The sequence below is a fragment of the Heptranchias perlo genome, chromosome 5, assembly GCF_035084215.1.
Source record: "Heptranchias perlo isolate sHepPer1 chromosome 5, sHepPer1.hap1, whole genome shotgun sequence".
In the NCBI taxonomy this organism is placed as follows: Eukaryota; Metazoa; Chordata; class Chondrichthyes; order Hexanchiformes; family Hexanchidae; genus Heptranchias; species Heptranchias perlo.
In genome coordinates, this window is record NC_090329.1 from 66579666 (window position 1) to 66590654 (window position 10989).

Here is a 10989-nt window from a genome sequence, read left to right on the forward strand (position 1 = left end):
AGGGTGTGGCTCGGCTCCAGCGCCTCCTGCTCCGCGTCTCTGAGGACCAGTGTTTGTGGAGGCCCCCCCCCTCCAGTACTCGCCCTCTCGCGTGCATTTTGCGTTCTCTTCTCCTAGAAGGGGAGAAAGTACAGATATGTGAGTGAGTGATGATGAAGTGGCCAACCGACTAATGCATTGGTTTGGGTGAGACTGACTGTGAAATAGATGCATCAGAGGACGAGTATGAGACAGAGCCATCACATTGGATGAGGATTATGGTGAGTGGTAGTGGTTGGGTGACTAATGGGGAGGTGAGGAAGTGCTGAGGAAGTGCAGGTAAGTTGAGGATGAGCTTTGAGTAGGTGTGAGGAGTGATGTGATAGAGTAATGTTGGCAGTGCAGAATTATGTTGGGGGGGGGGGTGGTGGGGGGTGATGTGGAACACCGAATGTAGGAATATCAGTAAATGTACTCACTTTGGCTGATCTAATTAGGTCATTGAAGCGCTTCCTGCACTGGATCCAGGTGCGGGAGATGTTGCTGCTGCTGGTGACCTCCTCTGCCACCTCCAGGCAGGCCTTCTCCTGTCCGCCGGGTAAAACACAGCCCTCCTCCTCCTCCTCACCCCATCGAGTAGCACCTGGAGTGAGGCATCGTTAAACCTTGGAGCCGCCTTGCCCCTGTGCTGCTCCTTTGTGATTTCTGTGTCTTTGCTCTAGCAAAAGCCTTTGGAGCAATGGCCTTTTAAATAGAGCTCCTCCAGCTGACAGCCTGTGATGCGGGTGCACAGTTAAGTGGCATCAATTGAATTGTGAACGCTTGGGAAACAGCCATTTTTTATTGGTCGGGTTACCCACGCGCCCAAACAACACCCCCCACCACCCCCGCTGCCATCCTGCCTCCATTCTAATATCGGGGCCTTAGAGTACTAAAGCAAGGATGTTATGTTGGCCCTTTATAAAACACTGGTTCGGCCACAACTGGAGTATTGTGTCCAATTCTGGGCACTGCACGTTAGGAAGGATGTGAAGGCCTTAGAGAGGGTGCGGAAGAGATTTACTAGAATGATTCCAGGGATGAGGATCTTCGGTTACGTGGATAGGCTGGAGAAGCTGGGATTGTTCTCCTTGGAACAGAGAAGGTTGAGAGGAGATTTGATAGAGGTATTTAAAATCATGAAGGGTCTAGACAGAGTAGATAGAGAGAAACTGTTCCCATTGGCGGAAGGGTCAAGAACCAGAGGACATAGATTTAAGGTGATGGGCAAAAGAACCAAAGGTGATATGAGGAAAAACGTTTTTACACAGCGAGTGGTTGTGATCTGGAATGCACTGCCTGAGGGAGTGGTGGAGGCAGATTCAATCGTGGCCTTCAAAAGGAAATTGGGAAAGTACTTGAAGGGAAAAAATTTGCATGGCTACGGGGAAATGGCGGGGGAGTGGGACTAGCTGAATTGCTCTTGTGAAGAGCCAGCATGGACTCGATGGGATGAATGGCCTCCTTCCGTGCTGTAACCATTCTATGATTCTATGATTCTTGTAATCCACCTCCACCCACCTCCCCCCCCCCCCCCCCACAATCCCCGATCAAGTTGCTTTAGTGAGGGTTGGGGGTTTGATATCATTCTCTAAACTCCATTCAATGGGGTGGGAGAGAGACTTATTGAGCTGGATCTTGCTGGAAAAATAACGGCCTGTTAACGATGCATGCCGTTATTAATGCACAAATCGCCAGCAAGTTCAGGGGATTAAGAGATACGCCGTGGGTTGCAACTCTCCAGAACTTGCTGATCAATTTACACTGCTCCGCTGTTTGCTTCACACAAAAGGCATCTCGCCCATAGCCTCCCCATTATTTTTAAGAACCGGCTGGATTTGCACATTAATTGCCCATTAAACTCGCCACAGAAAGCTAAGTCTGGTAATCAATAGCATAAGTACCCTTGATAATTTTCCAGGTATGTCCTGTCCACAAAAAGCAGGACAAATCCAATCCGGCCAATTACCGGCCCATCATTCTACTCTCAATCATCATCAAAGTGATAGAAAGTGTCGTCGACAGTGCCATGAAGCGGCACGTACTCACCAATAACCTGCTCACCGATGCTCAGTTTGGGTTCCGCCAGGACCACTCGGCTCCAGACCTCATTACAGCCTTGGTCCAAACATGGACAAAAGAGCTGATTTCCAGAGGTGAGGTGAGAGTGACTGCACTTGACATCAAGGCAGCATTTGACCGAGTGTGGCACCAAGGAGCCCGAGTAAAATTGAAGTCAATGAGAATCAGGGGGAAAACTCTCCAGTGGCTGGAGTCATACCTAGCACAAAGGAAGATGGTAGTGGTTGTTGGAGGCCAATCATCTCAGCCCCAGGACATTGCTGCAGGAGTTCCTCAGGGTAGTGTCCTAGGCCCAACCATCTTCAGCTGCTTCATCAATGACCTTCCCTCCATCATAAGGTCAGAAATGGGGATGTTCGCTGATGATTGCAGAGTGTTCATTTCCATTCGCAACCCCTCAGATAATGAAGCAGTCCGAGCCCACATGCAGTAAGACCTGGACAACATCCAGGCTTGGGCTGATAAGTGGCAAGTAACATTCATGGCCAGACAAATGCCAGGCAATGACCATCTCCAACAAGAGAGAGTCTAACCACCTCCCCTTGACATTCAACAGCATTACCATCGCCGAATCCCCCACTATCAACATCATGGGGGTCACCGTTGACCAGAAACTTAACTGGACCTGCCATATAAATAATGTGGCTACGAGAGCAGGTCAGAGGCTGGGTATTCTGCAGCGAGTGACTCACCTCCTGACTCCCCAAAGCCTTTCCACCATATACAAGGCACAAGTCAGGAGTGTGATGGAATACTCTCCACTTGCCTGGATGAGTGCAGCTCCAACAACACTCAAGAAGCTCGACACCATCCAGGACAAAGCAGCCCGCTTGATTGGCACCCTATCCACTGCCCTAAACATTCACTCCCTTTACCATCGGTGCACCATGGCTGCAGAATGTACCATCCACAGGATGCATTGCAGCAACTTGCCAAGGCTTCTTCGACAGCACCTCCCAAACCCACGACCTCTACCACCTAGAAGGACAAGGGCAGCAGGCACATGAGAACACCACCACCTGCATGTTCCCCTCCAAGTCACACACCATCCTGACTTGGAAATATATCACCGTTCCTTCATCGTCGCTGGGTCAAAGTCCTGGAACTCCCTTCCTAACAGCACTGTGGGAGAACCTTCACCACACGGACTGCAGCGGTTCAAGAAGGCGGCTCACCACCACCTTCTCAAGGGCAATTAGGGATGGGCAATAAATGCTGGCCTTGCCAGCGACGCCCACATCCCATGAACGAATAAAAAAATAATATTAATGCAATGCCAATCAACCTGTCCGGCCCAGGAAGGGAACAATTTAGATGGTACAATCTAATTCCTGCATGAAGTCATTTGTTACAGATTTTAAAAATGTCAAATTTTAAATTTTTACATTGTTTTTCTTGCTTTTCCATTCTGTCTCTTTTTTCTATCTCTCTTATCCCAATCTTTCTTTCCCTCTCTTTATTTCTCCTGCTGTACCTAATTTGACTCTAATTCACCCTATTTCCTTCTCTGTCCTTCCTCTGTTTCTTTCTCAATTCTTAATTCTCATTGGTTAAGGAGATAGACTGTTGGTCCTGTCATTCACTAAGGCCCCTGATGTCCCATTGCCCGGGCACCGTTATCAGCTCGCACTTCCAGCAACTTGCAGGGCAAAAATTTTTCAAGCTGAAGGGTGAGGGAGAAAGTCTAACTAACGGGGCACACCATGAGATATCCCGCACTAGCAAAATCTGGGCCAATGTAAATGAATTTTCAGAAGCTGTTCGATAAGGCGTTCACAAGAAGCTTTATATAATCTAGGATGCGGAGTTTTTCCGGTATTTAATTATCATTACAATGATGTAGATGTCATGCATCCAATAAACAGTTTATTTTCTTGATCATTTAACCCTTAGACTGTCAGCTGACTTTTTAATGTCTTATCTCAGGACAAGGCTCAAATATCACCGAATATTGTCATAATAATTCAAGTAAGATGTTAGGAACAGCTTTATTAGTGAAATATCTATTATACATTAAAAACAGTGAGTAGTCTCAACATTCTGATAGTATTGTACCTGTAGTGGTACTCTGAGCATTCCTGTTTTTGCCAAGTAGTTTGGGTTCCATTCCTAACCAGCCCCTTCTGTTTAGTGGCAGTTTTGGTGTTGCTGTTTTGCCTCTTTTCTCTGTATCTGACCAAAGAATATTTATTTATTACGCTCAGTTTTGCAATAATGAACAAGTCTTGCATATCAGGATTTTACTATGCCAGGATCAGTTTTCACAGATAGCAAAGTCACTTTCACATTAAAAACCCCAACGTAAACATGGTTTAATAGTCCTTATTTCCAGTGGATTAAAAGTTTTTGGGTGAACAATATGTTAGCCAAATTAGGCTGGGAAACAGATATGCGAGGTTCTAGGCTTTCCTGGGGCTTTATTGGGGGATAAGCCCCAAGAGGAGGAGCAGCTGGGAACAAGGATTCCCAGGCCTGTGGATCTTCCATTCCCAGCCTGGCAGAGCATCAGTGGGTCAGTACGCCAGGTGAGAGCAGGCATACTGGCTCATCCCACTGCGCAGGGGTGCATGCTGAAGAGATCAGGGAAAGAATATCCCAAATAACAATTTCCACATGAAAATTAAGGAAACATTGCTGGACTTTAACCAGGTGACAGCTGATTTAGAAAAAGAGAGCATTCCAGTGGTAAATATAAATGAAATATTTCTCACTAAAGAGGTGAACTCTTGAACAGAAACAGAAGAAATAGACTCTGTTGACCATGATTCAGTGGCACAGAATGATATGTTTATTTTTAGTGTGTCACTCACATCTGTTTTAAAAATGAATAGTTGTGCAGTTTAGTTAAACATTTAAAAACTTATTAACTAGCAAGATTCTTTTGGGGAGATGTTGTATTATAATTTTGAAAACTTGAATACACTGAATCCATAGAACATATTAATATTTCAATTTTAAGTTTCTATACACTATCTTGACATACATTTCTGCTGCCATTGTATACAGGCTTCACCCCGGCTCAAGCACTTTCCGCAGGAAATAAAGATTTTTACAATTCTACACATAAGTTTAATTGCAATTAAGTATTAGAAACAAAATGATCCATGAGATTTTCCAACATAAAAGCACACAATTTTCCCTCCAAACAATTATATTTTTAGAGCACATTTAACATAAACCATTCCAAAGTATTGCACAGAGACAATAACCAGATACCAGGCAGTAATGGGACAAAGTTTAGGTGAGATGACTGCAGGTGTTGTTAAAGAAATAGATTTTGAGAAAGCTTTTGAAAGAGTGGAGAGAGATAGCACGGTAAAGAGGTTTACAGAGAGAGCAGGGTCAAGGTGACTGCCACTGATGTGGAGTGGAGAGAGGGGGTGATGCAAAGGATGCCAGAGTTGAAAGAGCAGAGGGCATATGCTGTCACATAGAGCTGGAGAAGGTTGTGGGGAGGGGTGAGGTGAGGCCAGGAAGGACTTAGGATGAGGAAAAAGATTTTGAATGTCATGTTAATGCTCTGAGAACCAAAAATGGACATAAGATCTGTATTTTTCTGATATTTTGAACATTTTTAGAGCAGTTTCAGTAAGTACCTATCTGTTATTACAATAGTTTAAACATTACTCCGGCATAAATTATTTTTGTAAATTCAGACATGTGACAAGCCTCAGTAAAATAAATTATAATAAAATTAGGATTTTCACATGTAGCAACTTGGAATTCTGCTAGTCACTTGAGATCTTACAGAATGTATTAATAAATTATTATAATTTAATACAGAAATATGTGGTGAAATATAATTTAATTTGAGTATAGATTTACAATTTCTACAACTGTAATTACAAAGTTCTAATTTTAAGTGGTGTTATACACAAATCTAAGTCATAATCTCCATTTATTTAATGGCAATGTAGTTAAAAAAAATGTTTTTAAAAGTCCTTTTGGAATTCAACAGTGTTATAATTATTCTGGCAACAAAGTTATTGTGGATGATTCAGTGTTCATTATTTTACAGGAAATGATAAGTTTTAGAGCTTTGCGAATCCAGGGGTAGCAGAAAGCATAAATCGTTGGGTTAAAAGTGGAATTAATATAACCAATCCAAACAAATGCATCAAATAAAATTATTGGAGTGCTGAACTCAATGGGCCCGATTTTAGCAGGCCTGCGGGTTCCCAGTGGGTGGTCCTCCGGGAGCGTGGAAAACGCGGACGGCTAATTGAGTGCGCCCCCCGCGCGATCGCGGGATAATTGATCACATTAAGCCCTGCTTCCGGGTTCTCCGCTCCCCAGCTGCGTGCCGGCGGGCTGCGCATGCGCACTACCGTTTACGCGATGTAGGAGCTCCACTAATTGTCGAGGTACTGGGAGAGGTGCCGCGCGCATTGTCCACAATTGCGCAGGCGATGGAGGAGTCCAACTCCTGCATGCGGGCATTGGTGGCGCAGGCACAGGAGGGTACCGGCGACATAGTGTCGCGGGTAGGTGCGGGACTGTCTGCGGTGGAGGACAGGCTGGCCTCCCTCAAGCGTTACGCACAGCTCCACATCGAGTCCGTGCAGGCCCTGACAACGGCTGTACAGATTCAGGGTGAGCAACATTCCGCCGCCATAAACAGGCTGACGGATACACTAGGGGTGGCCTTGCAAGGCCTCACACATGCCATCCAAACTGTCGTCCAGCAGGGTGGAAGGGGTGATGTGGGCCGAGGCCACGAGAGGGATGATGGTGACCGGGGACATGGAAGCGGGGACGCTTCTCAAGGTGCCCCCACGTCCCACCCGTTGCCCCCCTCTCAACCAGTACCCGCAATGGTGCCTCCTCTCCAGGTGGCCGAGTCTGCCCCTGCACAGGTGCAGGAGGAGCAGTCTGTGGAGGTGCCCTCACGGGCACCGAAACCCAGGGGCAGTCCGCCCAAAGCATCTACCCAGTCAGGGCAAGAACAGGAGCAACCTGTCACTACCTCTGCTGGAGCCACAGGGGTAGCACCACGTAGGGGTACCCGGAAAAGAAATCCAAAGGCGTTATGAGCACAAAGGGAATGCACCAGGGTGTCTGTTAATTTGTACACTTTTTGTTTATAGTATTGCACCTTGTACATATTAAACACTATCGTTCTCACCACTCCTGCCACCTCTCGTCCATTCTTCCGCGGCCTGTGCAATAGGTGCGTTCCGTGCAGCCCATCATGACGGCGAACACCTGCTGCCGCCCATTGGGCACACTGCTGTGGGTGCAGGATGACTGGCAACACTCTTCAGTGGAGGGGGCTGGTATGGCCCCTCGCATGTGCAGGTGAGGAGATGCGAATGCCTCGCACTGTCTGACTCTAGGAGAACCGTTGACATATGAGTGCCTCCCTGGCCCGGCGAGCATCCCGGTGAGTCGGGGCTCGGCGCATGGGTCGTACATCATCCACTGGCGCGTCCCCCTCCTCCTCCCCCTCCTCCACCTCCTCCTCCACCTCCACCTCCTCGTCCTCATCGCCGTCCTCAATGTGGGTGGCGGGTGTGGATAGGGCCTCCTCCAGCGGCACCCCTCTCTGTTGGGCCATGTTGTGCAGGGCACAGCAGACAACTATGATTCGTCCCACTCTGAATGGTGTGTATTGCAGCGCTCCCCCAGAACGATCAAGGCACCTGTAGCACATCTTGAGCAGCCCTATGGTCTGCTCAATTGTAGACCTGGTAGCAGTGTGGCTGTCATTGTACCGACGCTCCGGCTCGGTGATGGGGTTCCTCAGAGGCGTCATGAGCCACGTGTGTAGGGGATAACCCTTGTCGCCGAGGAGCCAGCCGTTGCCGCCGTTGGGTGCATGGAAGATGGGCGGGACGGCGGACTCCCTGAGGATGAAGGCATCGTGGCAGCTGCCGGGGTATCTGGCGCACACGTGTAGGAATCTCTGGCGGTGGTCACAGATGAGCTGCGCGTTCATGGAGTGATACCCCTTCCTGTTGATGAACAGCCCTGGCTCATGCGGAGGTGCCCGTATTGCGATGTGGGTGCAGTCGATTACACCCTGTACCCGTGGGAAGCCGGCCATATCATGGAATCCAACCGCCCTCTCCATCTGGCTGCGCTCGTCCATGGCGAAGTTGATGTAGTGCGAGGCCCTGCGGAACAACCCATCGGTGACCTGCCTTATGCACTTGTGTGCAGACGACTGACAGACCCCGGTGATGTCCCTGGTGGCACCCTGGAAGGATCCGGATGCGAAGAAGTTGAGGGCAGTGGTGACTTTGACGGCGACAGGTAAGAAGATGCTGCTTGGTCCACCCGGGAGCAGCTCGTCGTTAAGGAGGCTGCAGATGTCGGCGACTACCTGGCGATTGACTCTGAGCCGACGTATGCACTGCTCCTCGGAGAGGTCCATGAAGCTGAGCCTCGGTCTGTAGACCCTGTGCGCAGGGTAGTGCCTCCTGAGACGCATCTCTCTCTGCGGTTGCCCTCCCTCCTGCTGTGCAGGTGGGTGTGCCACAGCACCGTGTTGGGGGGCTCCACGTCGCTGAGGCGGACGGCGTGGACTGCGAGGCTGCTGGGGCTGGTCATGCTGTTCGTCCTCCGAGGATGTCAACGCACCACCCATCTGGCAGGTGTTGGTCTGAGGGGTTGTGCAGGGTAGGTAGGTGGTTCCTCGCACTGGGGCTGCGGTTTCACGTCGGTCTGTCCTCTGGCTTGGCGGGGGGTGGTGGAGGGCAGTGGTTGCCCTATGTGACGCGGTGGCCTCCTGCGTGGGTGAGGGCTCTCCCCCCCACTGTGGAGTGCACCTTGGCAGCTGCCACAGGCTGCTGGCTGCAACACGTCCGGTTGGAGTGAGACTGTTTCCCCCAGTGTGTGAAACAGTCTGAGTTGAAGGTAAAATCCCACACTTCCTGTTATGACAGCTGAATCAGGTCATTTAATGACCTCAACAAGCAAGGTAAATACACTCAAGTGGCATCCCGCTGGCTTTAATTGCCTGCGGGATTCCCACCGGCGGGGTCTGCGCACGCACCCCCGCACGTCAGCGTGGAACCCGGAAGTGGGCGGGATCGAGGCGCGATCCGGTGACGCACCTGGATATCGCAATTTTCGACGCCCCCCCGCCGGGAACGCACCCGGACCCCGCTGGTAAAATCGAGCCCAATGCATGGATCAATAATAATGATTAAGGTGAAAGGCAGCCAACAGATTATATAGACTCCTATTACTATTCCCAATTTTTTAGCAGCCTTGTGTTCTTTTTTGTGAGAAGTTTCTGTATTGTTTTCTTCTTTAGATTGGGTTTTCCTTGCCATGTTTCCAATTATTCGAGCTTGCCTTCTTGCCACAAGAAAGATTTTGATGTAAATAATTGTAATGGTAAAAGTAGGGCCAAGAAATCCAATCAGTGGATTCAAATGTCCCCACAGCTTATTAAATATGAGCACACAGCTACCCTGACAAGAAATTGCCTTGATGTAATCCTCTATTCCTTGTATAATAATGTCAGAAAAAACTAAACTAAATCCATAAATGATAGAAAACATCCAAATGAATGAAATAAAAGCAATTATTACAGGTAGTGTGATTTTTGTAGAGTAGAGCAAAGGATCACACACAGCATAGTAACGGTCAACTGCAATAAAACACAAGTGATAGATTGATGCTAATGTCAAAATGACATCTAAGCTTTAATGAATTTTACAAAACAAATCACCAAAATACCAACATGATTCAACAGACCTAACCATGCTGTAAGGCAGCACAATCAGTCCTACCAGAAAATCAGTAACAGCCAAGGAGAGAATGAGAAAATTAGTGGGAGTTTGGAGTTGTTTGAAATGTAAAATTGAAATAATCACCCCCAAGTTTCCCAAGATTGTAATTAATATAGCAGATGGAAAGAAGATATACATTGCTGCACGGACCATTGTTGATCTAATAACTTTGGGGCAGGAAGTGTTGACAAATTCAAAGCAGCACTGTACATCTTCCGAAATCTCAGGACGTGTTGAATTCATTTTATTTACTCTTCTCAGATTCTTCTGTTCCACTGGGATGAGATGGAAGATAACTTTCATTTAATTTGCAGTTCCTGTGGAAAACATATTTAGCCAAATTTAAATTGAAATGTTGCTATAGTAAACCCCGCAATGTTTCAATTTATCTGATTGAAACAACAACTTGTTTAATGTAGATAAATATCCCAAACCATTTCACAGAGGCATAATCAAAAAAATGGGCCTCTAAACAATAAGGTTCTAAAACAATTAATGACATCATTACATCTTGAATGGAATTTGAAAGAAGGCAACCAGGTAAATCATAAATTATATTCTGTTAAAAATTGTTGACTGCTTAAGATTGATTCAACAAGATCTGTCTAGTTCCAAGTTAGAAAGAAAGGCTTAGCGTATTTCACGACCTCATGATGTCCCAAAGCACTTTATAACCAAAGAAGTACTTTTGAAATGTAGTCACTGTTGTAATGTAGGAAACACCGCAGCCAAATTGTGCACAGCAAGTTCCCACAAACAGTAGTAAATGACCAGATCATCTGTTTTAGTTGTTGGCCATGACACCAGGAAAACTGCTCTCCACTTCTTCGAATAGTGCCGGGGAATCTTTAAAATCCACCTGAGAAGGCAGATGGGACCTTGGTTTAAAGTCTCATCTGAAAGATGGCACCACCAATAGTGCGGTACTCCCTCAGTACTGCACTGAAGCCTCAGCCTAAATTATGTACTCAAGTCTCTTGAGTGGGACCTGAACCTACAACCTTCTGACTCAGAGGCGAGAGTGCTCCCATTGAGCCACAGATGACACTGTGACTTTCTCTACTGTATATATTTTTATAAGCCTAATCACTGTATTTTTCTGTAAATAGAAGGCATGTTGCTCTGGGTCTTGAGAATTCCTTTGTCT

General features: G+C 47.2%; 1 pseudogene; it reads right to left on the reverse strand.

Moving 5' to 3' along the window:
• Window positions 1-6066: 6066 nt before the first annotated feature.
• On the reverse strand, window positions 6067-10085 carry LOC137321406 (trace amine-associated receptor 4-like; annotated as a pseudogene).
• Between the last annotated feature and the right edge of the window lie 904 nt (window positions 10086-10989).